The sequence below is a fragment of the Scyliorhinus canicula genome, chromosome 7 (genome assembly GCF_902713615.1).
Source record: "Scyliorhinus canicula chromosome 7, sScyCan1.1, whole genome shotgun sequence".
Taxonomy (NCBI): Eukaryota; Metazoa; Chordata; class Chondrichthyes; order Carcharhiniformes; family Scyliorhinidae; genus Scyliorhinus; species Scyliorhinus canicula.
In genome coordinates, this window is record NC_052152.1 from 136,767,021 (window position 1) to 136,790,226 (window position 23,206).

Below are 23,206 nucleotides of genomic sequence, written 5' to 3' on the forward strand. Positions count from 1 at the left end.
GCACAGTGGTTAGACCAAAGTTGTGTTCGGTTAGGTGGATTGGCCATGCTAAATTGCCCCTTGGCATTCAAAGGTGTGCAGGTTAGGTGGGTATAGGGCATGAGACCGTGCCTAGGTAGAGTGTTCTTTAGGAAGGTCGCTTCAGACTCGACGGGTCTCGTGACCTCCTTTTGTACTGTTGGGATTCTGTGGTTTTTGAACTGCTGTAACTTCAGATTGTCAAATTTATTGACTCGATCTATCAAATATTTATCCACCTCCACTTCAAATGCTTCTGATGATGCAGCCTCTACTACCCTCTGGGCAGAGAATTCCAGAGATTCGCCACACCCTGCAAGAAGAAATTAAAACCTTGCACAAAATTAATCTTACAGATTATTGGCACCTCAGTTTTGGCCAGAATCAGAGTGGTTTCTTTTTGCATTTTACAGTTGGGTCCTGGGATTTGCCAGTGGGGCCAACATACAGATGTATGAAGGTGTCCTAATGGAATGTGGGAGATCTAATCATTCACCGAAGATAAAGATGCTTTGTGCTTTAAGAGGATAGCAAAGGATATCAAAGAGTTGGAGTAAGCTGAGTAAAGATAACATATCAGTAGCAGGAACAATGCGAGAATCTATTTCTAGGAATGAACTGACGGGACATTTAAAAAATCATAATATGATTAGGCAGAGTGAACACACATTTATGAAAAGAAAGTCTGTTTTTTGAACTTGTAACTCATGTGGTCGCTAAGGGGAACCAGTGGATGTGGTGTATTTGTGTTTTAAAAAATAAAACAGTCAATGAAGTGTAATGGAGGGGGTGATTTCAAAACAAAGTTCTGGGATTGGAACTACTGCATTCGCATAGACTGAGGATTGGACAATGAACAGAAAACAGAGTGGGAATAAATGTTGACAGGCTACAACTATTTGGGTACCACAAGGATCGATGAATTTTCAATCTATATCAATGACTTTGATAGGAGGACCTAAATTTGCATGACAATAGTTTGGAAAGCAATTTGTTCGAAGAATATTTAGAAGAGTGAGGGGTTCCTTATTCAGATATATAAGATCCTGAGGGGGCTTGACAGGGTAGATGGTGAGATGTTTTCACTAGTGGGAGAGTCTGGAACAAGGGGACATAGCTACAAGATAAAGGGTCAGCCATTTAAAACTGAGGTACGTAGAAATTTCTTCTTGCAGGGTGTGGTGAATCTCTGGAATTCTCTGCCCAGAGGGTAGTAGAGGCTGCATCATCAGAAGTATTTGAAGTGGAGGTGGATAAATATTTGATAGATCGAGGAAAAGAGGGCTGTGGGGAAATGGAACAAAAAAGGAGTTGAGGCTGGCATGATCGTATTGAATGGTGGGGCAGGCTTGAAGGGCCTGGTGGCCTACTCCTGCTTCTAATTTTTGTGTTCTTGTGTGAATGTAAAATGGCTGCAAAGGGATATCGGCAGTCTAAATGAGTGGGAGAAAAGGTGACAGATTGAATATCGTGTGAAAATATGAGAAAGTAGAAAAGAACTGAATATTTTTAAATGGTGAGAGATTGGAAAAATGTGGTATTGTTGGACATGCAGTTAACATGTAGGCACGGCAGGAAATTATTACAAATGAATTTAAGTTTAAACATTAGGAAGTCAACTGACATTAAACAGGGTATTAATACGATGAGGCCGGAATATTGTGCACAATTTCTATTGCCTTTCTTCAGAGAGGGTATAATTGCTTCATAGGGGGTGCTGATTCCTGAGATGAAGGAATTGTCCTATGAAGGAGAAGTTGAATAGACCAGGCCTATATTCCTTGAATTTGGAAGAATAAGAGGTGTTCTGATTGAAACGTATAACTTTCTTACAATCTTGGCAAGGAGATACTGGGTGGATGATCCCCCTTGCTGAGGAACCTAGAATACAGGGTCACAGTCTCAGGATAGGGACAAGAGATCAGCCATTTAGGGTGGGCTGCAGAAAAATTTATTTACTTAATAGTTTGAGAATCTTTGGAATTCTCGATACCAGAGAGTTGTAGATGCTCAGCTGTTGCATACATTCAGGATGAGTTTGGGAGACCAGTGGATACTAAAGAGAATAAAGGAGTGTCGGAATAGTATGGAAAGGTGGAGTTGAAGTCATAGAAGTCGAAGAATCTTTGCAGTGTAGAAGAAGGTTATTTGGCCCATCTATCCTCTGAAAGAGCACCCTACGTAGGCACACTCTGCCGCCCTATCCCCATAACCTTGAACGAATCCCTGCAGGACCGGATCAACTGTGGATTCCATGATGCAGCCACAAAGCATAAACCTCTGACTGAAACACAAATGACTTTACAGTGGGAAATCAAAATTGTTGTATTCTGCGATGCTGAACTAGGGGTACAAGAACTCAAGGGAGTGGTGGGCCTGAATCTAGTGAGCCCAAATGAGCACAGACCAGTTTCTCCCAAATCCAAAGAATGGGACCTACAGCAGTGGGGAGCATGGTGCAGGGATGGAGGTCACCACTACAGAGCGCCTGAGGGCCACTGGGACAGCTCTCTCAAACAGGGAACCCAAGATAGCAACTGTAGGTAGCAGGCTGGACACTGGGACCTAGGCCCCAGATGGGCCCGTGAAGAATCCGCCCCCGCGTCCATGCCGGCAGGACTGCCTCACTCCTGGCTGGGCCTACAATGTGGACGACTGCTATCAGCCATTGCTCTCCGTACCTGCACCGTGAGTGGCCCCGATCCAGGTGACACTGTTGGTAAATGGACACTCAATCAACAAAGAGCTCGATACCAGGGCGGTGATCTCGGTCATCACTTGCCACATATTCAACCAAATCCAATCCAAACTCCAGATGCTGACCCTCCGCGATATCGACACCCAGCTGGCCACATACACGGGGGAACCCTTGGCCATTGTGGGCTCACCTTTGGTCCCAGTGACGTACGGCCAACAATCAACATATCTGCCATTGATGGTGGTCCGGGGTGGGGGACCAAATAGGTTGCGACTGGTTGTGACACCGAAAACTAGACTGGCAAAAATTGTGCCAAATGTACCCAAATGGCCCCAAAGGGGTTTTGGCAAAATTCCCTGGGGTTTTGGGGGAAGGTGTGGGAACAATTAAGGGAGCGGTAGCCCACTCGGCGTGGACCCATTGGCGCAACCCCCATATTTTACAGCTTGTCCTGTCCCAAATGCCCTGCAACTAAAAGTGGCCACTGAATTGGACCGCTTGAAGTGGTTGGGCATTATCTGCCCTGTCCAGTTCACTGGGTGGGCTGCCGCCTGTCATACCTGTGCTGAAACTTGATGGTTCCGTGCGCCTGTATGGCGACTACAAGATGATGGGGAGCCGTGTCTCCTGTTTGGACTATTACACGGTGCCCTGAATGGAGGACCTCTATGCCAAGCTCAGCTGGGGCAAGGCTTTCACGAAGCTCGACATGAGCCCGGCATTTCATCACTGTTAACACCGGCAGGGGGTTATACGAATACACTCAGCTGCCAATTGGAGTTTCCTCGGCATGCACAATTTTACAACAAGTGATGGAGAACATCCTTCAGGGATTGCCCAGAGTGACAATCTACCTGGGTGCAGGTTGAGGAGGGCGTCCCTTCGCGGAATGGAGAGTTGTTGCTATATGATAAATAACCCTGTATTCATTCGTATCTACCTGTATTCCTGTGTGGTCCAACATTCCGGTCCCCCTGCTGTCAACGGGTTTCCCTGTTGTTTGCATCCTCTGCCGCCAGGGAACCCACGGAAAGGTGATGTCGTTGTCGTGACTAGAAGATCCCGCCAGCAGGAATGGTCGGAAATACCAGCCCAAAGTATTAATTTAATGTCTGCCTTTTCCACTACAATTCCCCCACATATCTGTGTTTATTTTCACTGATCTGTTTCTTTTGACATACTTATAGGAACTTTTACTTTCATGCCTCTTTCTAGTTTACTCTCATTCTATTTTCTGTCTCCTTATTAATTTCTTGGTCATCCTTTGTTGAGTTCTAAAATCCACCCAATACTCAAGCTTATTACTCATTTTGACAACATTTTAAGCCTCTTCCTCTATTCTAATACTGTCTTGAAGATTCTCTCAGTTGCCACAATTGGACCATATTTCCTGTCGAGCTTTTATTGCTTGAGTGTCAAGTATGAATAATTATTTTAAATGTTTGCCATTGCTTGTCTACCATCATACCTTTAAATTTACTTCCCCAATATTAGCCAACCTGCTTCTCTTACCTATGTCATTTGCTTTGTTCAGATTTAAGACCCTGGTTTTGGACTTGACTAATTCCCTCTCAAACTCAAAATAAAATTCTATCCTATCACCTAGACAGATAAAGCCTGAGAAATCTAAGTGATAGTGAAGTCCCCCTGAACATAGCTGAAGATTGTTTGCATTGAAGAGATCATGAACATCAAAGAGGTGCAAGATGTTCCTTCCTTGAAGATTGAACCTGGGAAATACTGAAATAGTTTAAAAGGATAGATAAAATGGAAAAGTAATGCTTCTTCTGAGAGCAAAGAGCAATTCTGTTTTATCTCTAAGTTTGCTGCAAAGAGAAACAATTTGGAGGTGCCCACACCCTGGACTGTTACGAACACGATATGAGTTTTTATTCAGAGGTGTTGCTCGCACAAGCTAAGATGGAGGACTGAAAGCCCACGCAAAACACTCTGCTGACGTCATGACACATCACGTGATGATTTTCCGGCAGGAATGTACTCTCTGATATACAACAAGCTCCAGTTTCAAAATGAGCCATTTGTTCAATAATAGATGTGAGAAGTCAGAATTATCTTTCTGAAAGACACGAAAAGAATAAATGAAGACTTGAGATGATATAATGTTTTGCATGACCTCGGGTTCTCTGAAAGCATTTTCTAGCCAATGAAGCACTGTTGATTGGGCACTGTTGTAATATTGGAAATGTGGATGGTAAGGCCCCACCTACAAGCAATATGATAATGGCCTAAATAATCCGTTTTAGTGATGAAGAGATGATTCAGAAACTCCGTCGCAGGCAATGGTGTTGCCTGCTGGCCCGGCATAAATACAAAAGAGCTACAGGGTAGGTTAACAGACCCTGTTTTCTTTGCATAGAGCAGTGACAGGGACTGTGGTGGGAGAAGCCTACATCATTGTTGTCTCAATTCCCTGAAACAGTCTCCTTTCAAGCTTGGCTTCTCATGGAGAATGTGGGACAGTAATTATTACCCTCACGTTTTTGGATGCGATACTCGGACACGGTACTATTACAAATCAGAAGCGTGGGAGCACTAAATGACAGTGAATGATAGATCCTGAAGTCAAATAAAGGGAGAAACAGAAAAGCTATCACCCTCTCAAATAGATGAAAGACAATGGAAAGGCAGATTTAGCAAACCTCCAGTGAAGTTGAAGGACAAGGTTTTGTACAAGATGGTGAACCCCAATGCCTGGAATTTACACAGGGATCGCCTGACCTCCCACCATAACATTGGTGGAAGATTGACAGGAATGACACAACCATTGCTGTAGTGTTCCTACCAAAATGGTGGAAAGAGGTCAGAACCAACTCATTCGGAAAATACCTCGGCATCAATAATTAATTGAGGGAGAGAAAAAAAGAGTTTCACAGTATTTCGGAGGAATCATTTTTAATGTTATGGTTTTTATTGTGATAAAAAAATGCACAAACTCAAGATCATGTTATTCTGGTACTAGTGAATGCAACTGGGTCATTCACAAGCTTGAGGTAGCCGCACTGATTTCACTGGGTTCTGAGTTGAAAGGGGGAGTTTTAACTCAATGTGCCAAGTGGCAAACCTCTAAGATCGGAGGAATGCTCTTCCAAGTGGAGATTAAAGTCAAGCAGAATGCCAAGTCAAGTGTTGCAGGTGAGACATGTTAAAGTTACCCTGCCCAGTGTCTGATATTCTGTGTTTTTGCAAGCCACAAAAAAAAAGTGCCAATGAAGAATAGAGAATCTAAACAGTGAGCTGTGAACGGGAGGCATCATTACTCCTGGGCCAGGACTTGTGATTGGTTGAGAGGGTATGGAATTGAGTGTAGATCTGTGAGGAATGTAGGAATGTTTTATATATATATTGTATTATGTGACCATTGCAGTCAGGTTATTAAAATAACTTTGGTTAAGGTATCCAGATTATATGCCTGCTATTGATGTGACGAAAGGGTTAACAGCTAGGCAGGCTGTGGTGTTATTCATAAGAGGGGCTGGATCTGTTTTTTTAGTTTCATTTTCAGTCCTGCCCTGTGACTGTTCTTTTTAATTTAATTTTTGGAGTTCTGCTCGGGTTTCTGAGGAAAGGAGGTGTGTTCCTCAGGCTGACTTCTGAAAGCTTCTCTCCCAAGGACTTTGTACATAAACCTGTAAGCCACTGATTGTCAACTCTATTAATAAGTGGCATTTGACCTGTGTGTGTGGGTTTTGTTTAATTGGAAGTTCAGAAGTAGATGGGAAAGTAAGCTCAAAGACCTTTCTTTTTCATTAGCAACTTTTAACTGTTAATTAAAAATCTGTTTTTTCCTTGAATGTTAATGGAGTCAACCCTCGGGAGGCAGTGTCATAGTGGTATTATCACTGGACTAGTAAACCAGAGACTCTGGTAATGCTCTGGAATCCAAGGTTCAAATCCCGCCACTGCAGATAGTGAAAATTGATTTAAATAAAATACTGTAATTTAAAACAAAAATCTAATGATGACCATGAAACCGTTGTCAATTGTCATAAAAAGCCATCTGGTTCACTAATGTCCTTTGGGAAAGGAAATCTATTGTCCTTATCTGCTTGGCCTACATGTGACTCCTGATCCACAGCAACGTGGTTGAGTTTTAACTGCCCCCTCAAGGGCAATTAGGGATGGGCAATAAATGCTGGCCCAGCCTGTCACACCCACTCCCATGAATGAATGAAAAAAACCCTGGGCGGAATTCTTTGCAGCCCAACGCCGAAATCGGGAATGGTGATCAGGCGGAAAATGGTTTTCAATGCCGGAAATGGAGCAGGCACTGGTTTGACACCAGTTCACGATGCTCCACCCTCTCCAAATCGGCGTCATCGGGACGCATACCACATGCAGTCGCAACGCTGTTGGCGCATCATCAGCCAATAATAGGCCGAGTTCCCGACGGTGCGGCCACATGTGGTCCAAGCGGTCGTGAGCCTTGTGTGCAGGCGTGCGGACTGTGTCCAACACTGCCACACTCGACCGGGATCCGTGCCTCTGGTTGGGTGGCTTCTGCTGGAGCTGGTGGGAAGGGTAGGCTGTGGGGTTAGGGTAGGCGGGAATGCGGTCCAACATGGCCGGGACAATGTTTTCTGGTGTGACCAGTGTGCGTGTGGGAGTGTAGGTATGCACGGCTGCAACTTGTCAGCCCTGCGCATGCGCGGCCTGGGACCCACTGATTCTCCGGCCGCTTTCCATGGGATCTACATGCTAGCCCCTCACCAGTACCAGAATCAGTGAGGGGATCGTGCCAATTTTACCGCCTTGAAACACCATGGATCCCCCGTTGGCGCAGCACTTAGCCTCAGGAGTGGAGAATCTGGTAATAAAAAGTTTGTTATAAGATAAAAAATCTCTAGTTTGTCAGTGGAATCACTCCTGGAGTGAAGTATTTCTTTCCTCATATTTTACAAATTGATAAATTTTGGGGTCTCGTCCAGTTGCCTAATATATATTGGGGCCTGGTCCGGGTACTGTAACAGAGTGGGACAGTATTCTTGAGCAACATCCAGCCAAAGTAAAAATATGAAGCACACAGCATGGAACAAGAAAAGTTAGTTGATTCTTTGAGGCCATTCCTGTTACAGATCAGACATCCCTATCTTCAAACCTGTTTAATCTCCTGAAGAGGAGTTTGGAATATTTCTCACTCTCCCCAAAAGCTTATCCTATATAAGACATCCTCGATCAACCTTTCTTGATGTGTGACCTCCTTTTGAACAATGTTTTAATGGTGCCCTGACACGAGGATATCTTTTCTTGTCACAATGTCTTATATTCACATCATGCTGCCAGCCGGTGTAAATTAAGATGAAGTTGAACATGACTTTTGGCAATGTGTTTGAAGTTAGGAGCATCACATTTTCAAATGCTTATTTTGCTATGATGATATCATAAAGGATCACACAGATTGGTGAAGATGACCCCGATGAACTATGTCTAAGTACATTTTTACATTTAATAAGTGTTTAGTCTATTTTAACACATAATCTCCGTTGAAGTATTTCATGATATCTCTGCTCAGGAAACTGCAACCCTGTCAGGTTGCATGCATCATGTGTGAATCGCATACATGGACTTCCTCGGAATCTGGAAGCTGCTCCAAATGACAGCCATGGATTTTTTAAGCAAGATAGTTATTATCTGGTGCTTTTGATAAAGGTAGTATCTGATGTAAAAGCAGAATATGTCTTACTGTCGTGAAGATAAAAGACTCGATTTACCGGCCTCGTCGCGCCCAACTCGGTGACGTGATGAGGCTGCTAAATCTCGTGAGAAGCCTCTCACGAGATTTACGATGCTCATTACGCCTTGCGAGATGTCACGATCTGGATCTTGCCCTCACTGGGCGTGGTCATGATTTGCATATTTAAATGAATAATTAGTATCACCTGAAAATGTCCACGCCGGATTCACACAAGGCACAGGATAAAACGGCCTTGCCTCGGCGACCTCTTCTTGGCGCAATTTAGCACTGGTTTCCACAAATGTGAGCCAGGTGCAATGGCACTGGAGGAGTCTCCCAGGTGATACGGGCCCCCCTGGGTGGTTGGGCTCTGAGCAGGAAATGCCAGGGTGCCCAGGTGTCACTACCAGGCTTGTGGGGGCACTGCCAGGGTGCCAGACTAGCAGCATGAAGGTTCTTGGGAGGCATCTTGCCTGTGCTGGGGATGGGGCCCGGGGCTCAAGGACTCCCTAGTTAGTACATTGGGGAGTTGGGGTGTCTGGAGTCCGTGGTGGGGGGGGGGGTCAAGAGGTCGGAGTGCCATATTTAAATGATCTCTTCCTACACTAGTGAGCTAAGCCCATCAGTGCAGGAAATGAGTCTAAGTGCGGCCTCGGCAGAGCGTTCCTCACCATGGCCCAAAAAATAAGCAGAGTCCCGTTTAATAGCAGGGTCATTCTCAGCACTGCTGGGAGACACCCTGCTAAATTCACTCGAAATGGGACTCTTTTTTTTCCCCCTGTAAATCGTGCCCAAATAGTCTTGCTTTGCCTCTCCATCAGTTATTCCCAACTGACAAAATTACAACATGTGATTACTATCTTGAAGCAAGATCACTCCCTGTTATTTCAATCTTGCAGCAATTGACTTTTTGCTGATCTCCAAAGTTTCCTGTCATGTCAGGGGCAATGCCCATAAGGACAGGGCCAGAAAAATCTCAACCTTATTTGGAAAAAGGATTCAGGTCAGGTTTGGAAATGGATGAATGAATAATGACTACAGCAGTCTGTTTATATAATATTCTTTATAGTACATGGAACAAATTGGGTTTTTTTGCCAATGGTTTAACGCTGTACTGACATAGTAAAGAGAAGAATATACAGGAAGCTCATTCATTCTCATATGATAAAACTGATAGCAGTAATTTCCACACTGATGAGAAATGCCTCTTGAAATTGTTTTTGTTATGTATTATAGTTGGAAAGTGTTATGTTGGGGCAGTGTCCCTTTAAGAGGTGAGTCAGGTTAGCACTGGTGGCATCATCAGTTCGATGGACAGGCTTTAGGCCCAGTCTTGTATTTAAGCCTTTGCGAGTGCACAGCACAAAATAAATAAAAACTACCTGTTGAGTTACAGAAATCCATGAGTTTTATGTTCTTTGGTTCCGACTACGACCTAGTAAATGCCCAGTACAGAATTATTTTCTTTTGTTTAGGGTTCTTGGACAGATTTTAGCCATGGCTGTAGATTCCACCCATCAATCTGTAAAGTACACTCCAAATGAAGAATGCAGAAAGATCCAGAATTTTTTGCAGAATCCATTCAAGGCAGGTGACATTGGGGTGAATTTTAAGGCTCTCCATCAGCGAATTTGAGGGAGGGGAAGGCGCATAAAATAAAGCGGGTATTCAGTCTGCCACCTTCCCACTCACACTGATCTGTCCTCCATATTACGGGTGGGTCAAGTAAGGCATCAGGCAGCTAGCCCACCTTAGGCCTATTGAGACACCATAGTGGACAATTAATGGCACATAAGTGCCTCATTCTGTCTCTGCTGTAATTTTCTGGCCTGCAGGGGAAGGCAGAAGCAAGATGGGTGGCCGGGCAGCTTTGACAGTGTGGGCTTTTGTTGGACAGAAAAGCTTAAACAACATAATGGGCTACAAAGCAAAGTCGAGTAGAATCTCCTGCAGTAGCGCACCCCTCCCCAATGAACTCATTACATTCTGTGTTCGTTTCGAGCAGGAAACCATCAAACCATTGTCATCTGCCCCAGCAGCCCAGGACACACCCATACCCACCGTCACAGCTTCCAAAGTCAGATCGGCTTTCTTGATAGTGTACCCTCGGAAAGCAATGGGTCCTGACGGACTCCCTGGTCGTGCACTCAGACGGACCAACTGGCAGGTGTGTTTGCGGGCATCTTCAACCTCTCTCTACTCCATTCCAAGGTTGCCACCTGCTTGAAGAAGACCACCACCATACTGGTACCGAAGAAGAACCAGGCAACGCGCCTCAATGACAACCGTCTGGTGGCCTTGACATCTGTCATTATGAAGTGCTTCGAGAAGTTGGTCATGAGACACACCAACTGCATATTCCCAGAACACCTTGATCCACTGCAATTTGCATGCCACCACAATCGGTCCACAGCAGATGTCATCTCCCTGGCCCTACTCTCATCCCTGGAGCATCTCGACAACAAGGACTCCTTGACTACAGCTCCGCCTTCAACACCATGGGCGCGATTCTCCCATATGGGGAGAAATCGTAAGGCTGGCGTCAAATACGGGCGGGTTTGACGCCAGCCCCCCCCTTCCCGACCGGGAACCGATTCTGGTCCCCGGTCGGGGCTAGCATGCTGACGCCGTAAACTCCGGCATCGCGGGCTTAACGAATTTCGTTAAGCCCGCTTGCCAGAGTTAGCGCCGGCTGACGCGTCATATGACGTCAGCCGCGCATGCGCGGATTGGAAGACTCCAATCCGCGCATACGCGGATGACGTCATCGCGCATTTGCGCGAAACCCACGCATGCGCGGGCCGGGATGCCCCTCAGCCGCCCCGCGAAGTGATACAGCGGGGCGGCGGAGGGACAAAGAGTGCGCGGGCATCGGGCCTGCTGCCCGCGATCGGTGGGCACCGATCGCGGGCCCATGGCACCCTTGGCACGGCCGTGGTACTGCCGTGCCAATCGGTGCCATGGTTTTAAAAATCGAGAGTTTACGGCCGTTTTTACGAACGGCCAGACCAGGTGTGTTTGCCGTTAGTAAAAACAGTCATAACGGGCTGGGAACTCGGCCCATCGATCAGCTGAGAATCGCTGCCGGCCGTAAAAAAATGGCGGCAGCGATTCCTATCGGGAGTCGGGCGTGGGGGGGGGGGGGGGAGAATAGTGGGAGGGCGTCGGAACAGCGTGGCCGTAAAATTTTACGAGCCACGCTATTCTCCGCACCGTTGGGAGTGCGGAGAATCTCGCCCCATAATCCCAGCCAAACTCATATCAAAACTTCAAAACCTAGGACTTGGCTCCTCACTCTGTAATGTGATCCACGACTTCCTGACTCATAGACCACAATCAGTAAGGATAAACAACAACACCTCCTCCCCAATAGTCCTCAATACCGGGGCCTCGCAAGGCTGCGTACTTAGCCCCTGTTGTGTTATGCTGCTTCGGATAACACAGGCTGCTACTTGATGCAGTCTTAACTAAAGGATGCTCCAGACTCTGAAATGAGTTGAACGTATTTATTGAACTATTAACACAGTTCTCAAATGAGTTTGACTCTCTGCTAATCGAGTAGTAACTCAGTCTGACTGTATCAGCTTGCTATAAGCCACGTGCTGGGGTGTGATGCTGCTGATCAACTCTGTCTAACTCTCTAGATGTCTGTCTGTGGAAAGAGACAGGGTGTGAGTGCCTCATCCCTTTTATAGTGTTTATGTCATGCCCCCTTGTGGTGATGCCACCTTTGAGTGTCCTGACTACCCATTGGTTGTGTCCTATTCTGAGTGTTAATTGGTTGCATGTTTGCATATCCTGACAGCCCCTACTATATTTCCTATACACACACGACTGCTGGCATAATTTGGCTCCAACTCCATCTACACGTTTGCTGATGACATGACCGGAGAGGCTCAGATATTGAACAATGATGAGTCAGAGTATAGGAGGGAAATAGAGAACCTAGTGGCATGGTGTAATGGCAATAATCTCTCCCTCAATGTCAGCAAAACTAAGGAGCTGGTCATTAACTTAAGGAAGCGAAGTATCGTACACACCCTTGCCTGTACCAATGGGACCGAGGTGGAGATGGTTGATAACTTCAAACTCCAAGGTGAGCACATCATCAACAATCTGTCCTGGTCTACCCACTTCGATGTTATGACCAAAAAAGCACAACAGCTCCTATACTTCCTCAGGAAACTAAGGAAATTCGACATGTCCACATTGACTCTTACCAATTTTTACAGAGGCACCATAGAAACCATCCTATCTGGCTGCATCACAGCCTGGTATGGTAATTGCTTGGTCCAAGACCGTAAGTCACTACAGAGAGTTGTGAACACAGCCCAGCCCATCACGTGAACCCGTCTCCCATCCATTGACTCTGTCTACACCTCCTGCTGCCTTGAGAAAGCAGGAAGCATAATGAAAGACCCTTCCCACTTGGGTTATTCTCCCTTCCAACCTTTTCCATCGGGAAGAAAATACAAAAGTCTGAGAAAATGCACTAACAGGTTCAAAAACAATTTCTTCCCCGCTGTTACCAGACTCCTGAATGACCCTCTTATGGACTAAACTGATCTCTTCACACATCTTCTGTACAGAGTAATACTGCACTCTGTATGCTTTACCCAATGTCTGTGTCCATGTGTTTACATTGTGTATTTATGTATGTCCTGTTTTCATGAATGGAACGATCTGTCTGGAATGTATGCATGCAGTGGCCGGGATTCTCTGAAAATGAGGCTATGTCCCCACGGCCGCCGGAAAACGGCGCGAATCACTCCAGACCTTTTTCAAAAAGTCCAGAGTGATTCTCCGATTTCAAGAGCGATAGCAGGGCCCCATTCTCTGCCCCCGCGCCGAGCGCGATTTCGGAGTGGAGACTCGGAGAATCCCGGCCAATACTTTTCACTGTCCCTCGGTACACGTGACAATAAATCAAATCCAATCCAATCCAAGGGAGACTAGTTCCATTGGATGCGGCTCTCCTGTGCTTATCGGGATTACCCCCCCCCCCCCCCCCGCACCTCCACCTAGATGATACAGTCCCTTTTTCAGTCCCCTGTGGCGTCTCGACCTAACCCCCCCCCAACCCCCAATCAACTCCCTCCTCTCCCCTCCTTAGGATCCCCCAACTGTGCCTGCCAAAAGTCTTCAGACTGACTGAAGTCCAGAAGATATCTTCATTTCTTTGTGGTGACTGGTGGTAGTCCCAACAGTCTTCTGGCCCTGCTGGGACTACCAGGCTGCCGCTCAATCAGGATGTCTGGCAGATCAAGGGCGGGGATCATTGTCCCTCAGGGGCGGGAATCCCATTCTGCACTAATTATTGCAATATCCAGCATATTGTCAACGGGGGGCAGCCAGATTTCAAGTCGGTGAAATGGTGGTCGGGACAGGGAAGAGGAAACGGGGAGCAATCCAAGCTCCTGTAAATTGTGCCCCATTATGTGTGCTGTCTCGTAAGTGGACATGTAAAATGCAATATTTAGAAAATAAAAAGCTGACACATTTTTCTGGTGAGTGACACACTGCCTGATGTTAATGCTTGGTGAGGAAATCTGACTTTTGCTGAAAGGCATCGATTCTCTTTAACAGGAGCAAGTATCTTTTGCTCAAACTTGTGCTGTTCAATACACTATAAAAGTTTGTTGGAAGTGCCTCTTATTCAGAGCAATGTTTATTTATATTTTTTATTCTTTATGCCTTTCAGGAGTTCCTTTTGCCCATCTCACTGGCTGCCAATCCATCAGTGCCTTCATTTTAAAACCGTTAACCTTATGTTCAAATTTCTCCACGGCCTTGTCCCTCCGGGTCCCGTAGCTCTATAAACCCTCTGCTCTTTAACTCTGGTCTCTCATGGATTACTCACCTTTTTTAGTCCACCATTGGAGGCCATGCCTTCAGCTATGTAGCCCTCAATTTCTGCAATTTGTATGGCAACACAGGAGTGGGAGTGGCCATTTGACCCCCCCCCCCCCCCCCCCCCCCCCCCCGCAACCTGCTCCACCATTTACCAGACCATGGCTAATCTTCTTCCTCAATGCCATCTTCCTGTCCTATCCCCATATCCCTCGATGCCACTGATATCTAGAAATCTATCAATCTCTACTTTGAATATATTCAATGACTGGCTTCCATGGCTCTCTGGGGTACAGAATTCCAAAGAATTTGCCTCCCTCTGTCTAAAGAAATTTCTCCTCACCTTGGTTCGAAATAGCCTCCCGTCTGTTCTGACACACTGTGTTCCCTGGCTCTAGACCTTTACAACCAGGGAAAACATCCTTCTTGCACCTGTCCTGTTGAGCCTGTAAGAATTTTTATGTGTCTCAATGAGGTCACCTCTCATTCTTCCAAACTCTGGACAATACAGAATTTCCATCCTCTAGCTCACTCTAACTCCTTGGTTAACACGTTGCTTCAAACAGAACAGTTTGACCAAGTGTTTAGTCAGCTATCCCAAAATCTTCCTCTTTAGCTTGCTGCTAATATATGGCTGATTTACACTTTTATGCAGTGTGTTTAAATGCCCTGAAAATCTAAGCTTTTCAAAATTATTTTTGTATTAATACAAAATATTGGTTTTTTAACGTTTGCACAGGAGACCATTTAGCAGGAGGAATTTAAATTGAATTCAATAAAAAAAAATCTGGAATCTGATGATGAAGATTAAACCATTGGCGATTGGCTTAAAACACCCATATGGTTCATTAACGTCCCTTTTGGGAAGGAAATCTGCTGTCCTCACCTGGTCTGGCCATGCCCACTCCGGCTACACACACAAAGCACCTTGTGAAGGTAACCCCTCTTCCCTGCTGACTACGTTTCTGAACTCTGAGAAATATCCCTTCTCCAAACAACATCCAATACCGTATAACTCCATGAGGTAAATCCAGCCAATAGTTAGCACCCCACAAGCTATCTTTAAGCTTATGAAACTTGTTCAACGTAGCATTTCTTCTCTCTGAGATTTTTTAAAACAGTAGTTTTCAGCGCCGACCTGTTTTTGGAATTAAGCTGCCTCACCAGCTGGGCTTGGCTGTGGTTGCAGCTGCTACCTCCTGCTGTACCCAGTTACCCTGATATGGATCAACTATTTTCTCCTTTTGTTGTCCTATCGAGCTAACCCTGTGAATTAGGCTTATAGCAAGAAGGTGTAAATTGTATTTTTCTCTCTCCATTTTAGACTCGCCTCTTCTGCAGTTCTAACACTTATCCCGAGCAGTGGTGTGCAGAGGTCTGGTGATGCCCGGGGCAAATCTTGATTGTATGCCCCAAAGCCCCACGTAAATATTTCACTAAATATCACCAAAAAACCTATAGAAAACGTAGTTGCACCCGTTCTAGAGCTATTCACTGACCTCTTTATCTTTAGAACATAGAACGATACAGCGCAGTACAGGCCCTTCGGCCCTCGATGTTGCACCGACATGGAAAAAAACTAAAGGCCATCTAACCTACACTATGCCCTCATCCAATAAACTTTTAAATGCCCTCAATGTTGGCGAGTTCACTACTGTTGCAGGTAGGGAATTCCACGGCCTCACCACTCTTTGCGTAAAAAACCCACCTCTGACCTCTGTCCTATATCTATTACCCCTCAATTTAAGGCTATGTCCCCTCGTGCTAGCCACCTCCATCCGCAGGAGAAGGCTCTCGCTGTCCACCCTATCTAACCCTCTGATCATTTTGTATGCCTCTATTAAGTCACCTCTTAACCTTCTTCTCTCTAACGAAAACAACCTCAAGTCCATCAGCCTTTCCTCATAAGATTTTCCCTCCATACCAGGCAACATCCTGGTAAATCTCCTCTGCACCCGTCCAAAGCTTCCATGTCCTTCCTATAATGAGGCGACCAGAACTGTGCGCAATACTCCAAATGCGGCCGTACTAGAGTTTTGTACAACTGCAACATGACCTCATGGCTCCGGAACGCAATCCCTCTACCAATAAAGGCCAACACACCATAGGCCTTCTTCACAACCCTATCAACCTGGGTGGCAACTTTCAGGGATCTATGTACATGGACACCGAGAGCCCTCTGCTCATCCACACTACCAAGAATTTTACCATTAGCCAAATATTCCGCATTCCTGTTATTCTTTCCAAAGTGAATCACCTCACACTTCTCCACATTAAACTCCATTTGCCACCTCTCAGCCCAGCTCTGCAGCTTATCTATGTCCCTATGTAACCTGCAACATCCTTCCGCACTGTCTACAACTCCACCGACTTTAGTGTCGTCTGCAAATTTACTCACCCATCCTTCTGCGCCCTCCTCTAGGTCATTTATAAAAATGACAAACAGCAACGGCCACAGAACAGATCCTTGTGGTACGCCACTCGTAACTGAACTCCATTCTGAACATTTCCCATCAATTACCACTCTCTGTCTTCTTTCAACTAGCCAATTTCTGATCCACATCTCTAAATCACCCTCAATCCCCAGCCTCTGTATTTTCTGCAATAGCCGACCGTGGGGAACCTTATCAAACGCTTTACTGAAATCCAATACACCACATCAACTGCTCTACCCTCGTCTACCTGTTCAGTCACCTTCTCAAAGAACTCGATAAGGTTTGTGAGGCATGACCTACCCTTCACAAAACCATGCTGACCATCCCTAATCATATTATTCCTATCTAGATGATTATAAATTGTATCTTTTATAATCCTCTCCAAGACTTTACCCACCACAGACGTTAAGCTCACTGGCCTATAGTTACCGGGGTTATCTCTACTCCCCTTCTTGAACAAAGGGACCACATTTGCTATCCTCCAGTCCTCTGGCACTATTCCTGTAGCCAATGATGACCTAAAAATCAAAGCCAAAGGCTCAGCAATCTCTTCCCTGGCTTCCCAGAGAATCCTAGGATAAATCCCATCAGGCCCCGGGGACTTATCTATTTTCACCTTGTCCAGAATTGCCAACACTTCTTCCCTACGCACCTCAATGCCATCTATTCTAATAGCCTGGGTCTCAGCATTCTCCTCCACAATATTATCTTTTTCCTGAGTGAATACTGACGAAAAGTATTCATTTAGTATCTCGCTTATCTCCTCAGCCTCCACACACAACTTCTCACCACTGTCCTTGACTGGCCCTACTCTTACCCTAGTCATTCTTTTATTCCTGACATACCTATAGAAAGCTTTTGGGTTTTCCTTGATCCTACCTGCCAAAGATTTCTCATGTCCCCTCCTTGCTCGTCTTAGCTCTCTTTAGATCCTTCCTCGCTTCCTTGTAACTATCAAGCGCCCCAACTGAAACTTCACGCCTCATCTTTACATAGGCCTCCTTCTTCCTCTTAACAAGAGATTCCACTTCTTTGGTAAACTACGGTTCCCTCGCTCGACCCCTTCCTCCCTGCCTGACTGGTACGTACTTATCAAGAACATGCAATAGCTGTTCCTTGAACAAGCTCCACATATCCAGTGTGCCCAACCCTTGCAGCCTACTTCTCCAACCTACACATCCTAAGTCATGTCTAATGGCATCATAATTGCCCTTCCCCCAGCTATAACTCTTGCCCTGCGGGGTATACTTATCCCTTTCCATCACTAACGTAAAGGTCACCGAATTGTGGTCACTGTTTCCAAAGTGCTCACCTACCTCCAGATCTAACACCTGGCCTGGTTCATTACCCAAAACCAAATCCAATGTGGCCTCGCCTCTTGTTGGCCTGTCAACATATTGTGTCAGGAAACCCTCCTGCACACATTGTACAAAGAACGACCCATCTAATGTACTTGAACTATATCATTTCCAGTCAATATTTGGAAAGTTAAAGTCTCCCATAACAACTACCCTGTTACTTTCGCTCTTTTCCAGAATCATCTTCGCCATCCTTTCCTCTACATCCCTAGAACTATTAGGTGGCCTATAGAAAACTCCCAACAGGGTGACCTCTCCTTTCCTGTTTCTAACCTCAGCCCATATTACCTCGGAAGAAGAGTCCCCATCTAGCATCCTTTCCGCCACTGTAATACTGTCCTTGACAAGCAGCGCCACACCTCCCCCTCTTTTGCCCCCTTCTCTGACCTTACTAAAACACCTAAACCCCGGAACCTGCAACAACCATTCCTGTCACTGCTCTATCCATGTCTCTGAAATGGCCACAACATCAAAGTCCCAGGTACCAACCCATGCTGCCAGTTCCCCTACCTTATTTCGTATACTCCTGGCATTGAAGTAGACACACTTCAAACCACCTACCTGAACACTGGCACCCTCCTGCGAAGTCAAATCTGTGCTCCTGACCTCTATACTCTCAATCTCCCATACCCCAAAACTACAATCCAGGTTCCCATGCCCCTGCTGAATTAGTTTAAACCCCCCCAAAGAGCACTAACAAATCTCCCCCCAGGATATTGGTGCCCCTCAGGTTCAGATGTAGACCATCCTGTCTATAGAGGTCCCACCTTCCCCAGAAAGAGCCCCAGTTATCCAGAAATCTGAATCCCTCCCGCCTGCATCATCCCTGTAGCCATGTGTTTAATTGCTCTCTCTCCCTATTCCTCATCTCACTATCACGTGGCACGGGCAACAACCCAGAGATAACAACTCTGTTTGTTCTCGCTCTGAGCTTCCATCCTAGCTCCCTAAAGGCCTGCCTGACATGCTTGTCCCCTTTCCTACCTATGTCGTTAGTGCCAATGTGGACTACGACGGGGCTGCTCCCCCTCCCCCTTAAGGACCCGGAAAACACGATCCGAGACATCACGTACCCTTGCACCTGGGAGGCAACATACCAAACGTGAGTCTCTCTCGCTCCCACAAAATCTCCTATCTGTGCCCCTGACTATTGAGTCCCCAATTACTAATGTTCTACTCCTTTCCCCCCTTCCCTTCTGAGCAACAGGGACAGACTCCGTGCCAGAGGCCCGTACCCCATGGCTTCGGGTCCCTGCACAGACTGCTTCTTCCCAGTCCCTCTTACAGTTACCCATCTATCTCCAGTCTTTGGTGTAACTACTTCCCTGAAGCTCCTATCTATGACCCCCTCTGCCTCCCGAATGATCCGAAGTTCATCCAGTTCAAGCTCCAGGTCCCTAACACGGTTTTTGTGGAGCTGGAGTTGGGTGCACTTCCCACAGATGAAATCAGCAGGGACACTGACGGCGTCCCTCACCTCAAACATTCTGCAGGAGAAGCATTGTACTGCCTTCCCTGACATCACCTCTAGATTTAAAAAAAACAAGAAGAAAAAGAAACGAAGCGCTTACCTGATATTCCCTCAAACCCTGCTCCCGGTGAAAGGTAAGCAAATTTAAAGGCACTCACTCACCTTCACGACAGGCCCCAAGCTGCCTCTAGGTCATCTCTAAGGTATAGGACGGCTGCCTGAGGTTAAATTGCGCTGTAAGAGTTAGTCAATTTCCCCTTAGCGCTGGGATTCTAGGGATATTGTTCTCTTCTTCAGTCATTTTGCTTTGCAGCAATGGGTGAGATGTTATGTCTCGAAAGTTGTGCCTCCCTCCTCTGCAACCCCCATGGAGAAGGATAAGAGCAGCAAAGTCATGGAAATACTGTTATGACCCTTGTGGAAACAAACTACAAACAACCCAACTAAGACCAATATACAAAACTTCACTTTTATATTAGCAATCACACCAAAATCAACGTAAATTAAACATGAACAGGAAAATTGCAATAATATGACCGATAAATTACACATAGCAGATACAAAGACATATCTCACACATTTCTCAATCAGCCCATTCAGCACGTATCACATTCATTTCAGCCACAATATCCTTCAAAACGTTGAACTTCTTCAAATCAAATTCCATCTTCATTTCTCTAAAGCTTTAGCACCAAGTCTCATCAAACAACGGCATTACTTCACCCAATTTCCACAAATATAATTTTCACAGTCGACACATTTCCAGATCCCTTCTTCTTCACAAAACCCTGGTCATGTGGGGCCTGTTTGTGCACTATGCCAGTGCATAAAGGGTCCCCAAATCCAGATATAAAGCTCTGTTCAAGATCCGAGCTCCAGCAGCTTGCAGTCAAGTAGAACATAGAACATAGACCAGTACAGCACAGAACAGGCCCTTCAGCCCTCGATGTTGTGCCGAGCAATGATCACCCTACTCAAACCCACGTATCCACCCTATACCCGTAACCCAACAGCCCCCCCCCCCTTAACCTTACTTTTTTAGGACAGTACGGGCAATTTAGCATGGCCAATCCACCTAACCCGCACATCTTTGGACTGTGGGAGGAAACCGGAGCACCCGGAGGAAACCCACGCACACACGGGGAGGACGTGCAGACTCCGCACAGAAGGTGACCCATCCGGGAACCGAACATGGGACCCTGGAGCTGTGAAGCATTTATGCTAACCGCCATGCTACCGTGCTGCCCCTGTCTCTGAGAATCTCCCATTTATAGGACCCTGGGCTTTAAGTATAAAGGGTAAGAGGGCAAAAGTTAAGAGGCCATGATGAATCTTCATAAAATACTGGTTCTGTCCCAAATGGGTGCCCCTGGCCCAAATGTCAAATTCTGGGCATGACAGTTTAGTAAATTGACAACTATAGAGAGGGTGCAGAGAAGAGTTTAAAAATGGATCAAAAGATAAAGATAAAGAATAAATAAAACTCACCCATGGTGGCATTGATTGCCGTTGATTCGGGAGATTTCGCGCCCTTTTTGTTCACCAGGCGCGCTCCGGCCGCCCGCGGTGCGCAGGCGCGCTCCGGCCGCCCGCGGTGCGCAGGCGCGCTCTGGGCGACCGCGGTGCGTGCTCCGTTCTCTTCACGCTGCTGCCCCCATCCAATCGATGCCCGGGGCCAGCGCACCGTCGGCCCCCCCCTCTGCACGCCACTGATCCCGAGTCACTTAGATAAACACTTGTTTTCCCGTTGCTATGCTAATTCACGTACCATAGAACTCTTTCAAACAGATGCAGTCTTATCAATCCCATTCTTCACTTCATTTTATCCAAGTTTTATTTTTAAATATTTATTTCATTCAATTTTTGAATCTTCCTTTTACTCCAATATCTTGACACAAGCCACTCGGTTGTAACAAGCCAGAACACTAAATTGGATAAGGAATGAAACTGGATGGACAACTCGTCATTGACCTATACACTAGAGATGACAATGGCAAACCCGGCTCTGTTTACCCTGCACAGTTTTCCTGACTACCATCTGGAGGCTTGTGCCAAAATTGGGAGAGCTGTCTCACAGACTAGGCAAGCTGCAGCCTGACATAATCATACTCAAAAAGTCATAACTTACAGATAATGTCCCAGGCATCACTGTCCCAGGCATGCCCTGTTCTACCAGCAAGACAAAACTAATAGAGGTGGCAGCACAGTGGTATAGTCAGGAGGGAGTTGCTTTGGGAGTTCTCAACATCAACTCCGGTTCCCATGAGGTCTCTTGATATCAGGTCAAGCATGGTCAAGGAAACTTCCTGCTAATTACCGATGTGTTGGGTAAGCTGGGTCTGCGAGGACTGCGTTTACTGCAGTGGTGAGAGAGACAGGCTTCCAACACTTGAAGAAATGCAACTCGATTTTATTGAACACTTAACTATCATACATGCTTTAACTGTGGGTTGACACTATGCTGACTTGATTGGAGTCCTGAGGCTATCCTGACCAGACTATCTTACTACCACATGGTGTTTGTTCTAGTTGCTGTTCACGAGCTCTGACTGTCTCAGAGGTTCGATCCCGAGAGAGTGGGAAAACTAGCGCCCTCTGACTTTATAGTGGTCGTATCCTTTCTGGTGATTGGCTGCTGTGTTCTGTGTGTTCACTGGTCATCTTGTGTGTCAATCACTGCCTGTCTGTGCACCATCATATACCTGAATGTATATTCTGACAATTACCATGTACTGTTCCTCCTTAGCTGATGAATCGGTTCTCTTCTACGTTGGGCATCACTTGAAGGAAGCATGGGGGGTGACAAGGGTGCAAAATGTACTCTCCTTGGAGGGCATCAACGTCCATCACCAAGAGTGGCTCAGTAGCACCATGACTGACCAACTTGAATCCCAAAGGGCACAGCTGCCACGCTGTATCTGCAACAGGTGTTGAAGAAACCAATGAGAAGAAAAATAAAACTTGGCCTCAACCTGCCAGCCATTAACCTGCCAGCCCCAGATGCTTCTGTCCCTGCTAGCACCAGTAGGAGTGACTGCTGGCCCTTGCTGCTCGGGTTTTTGTTGCTCCTGGTCCTGGACTAACCTGTGCCAGGCCCACCTCAGCTGGGCCACAGTCTGTAGAAGGGCAGGCTTGATTTGTGCCATCAACATGTATACCTGAGATGATCTCTCTGAGCAAATTGTGGTGATCCATCCAGTCAGCATATTCTTTGAAGTTACCCTGTCTGACAGTTACATGTGTCTACCACTCTTTCCCCCCCCCCCCCCCCCCCCCCCCCGCGCCCAGTTTGGACTCACTCCCTTCCTGCTTCCCTACACTGTGCTCCTTAGGCTGTCACCATCTTAAATTCACATCTTTGAACAATGATTCCAAAGAGGAAATAAACAGTGATTACTCACTCCAACTCCATCAAGCTGACTAATTTGCTTGCTGCACTTACTTGTATACAGTCATAAATCTGAATGCAAGAATCTCTCCTTCATGGGAAACTTAATTATGGTGAGCTGGCCTTTTAGTGAGCATGAGTGAGTTGCAAATGCACGCAAGAGGGCTTCACGTCTCTTGCCTTTGGGAAGCTCAGCCCACCTATAAAGCACTACAAACTGAATTGGAAAAGTTTGTCCTCCCATTTTTGAAGCTGAATTTTGGTCTCCTGTTCAATTAGATTCCCTCACCCGCCTT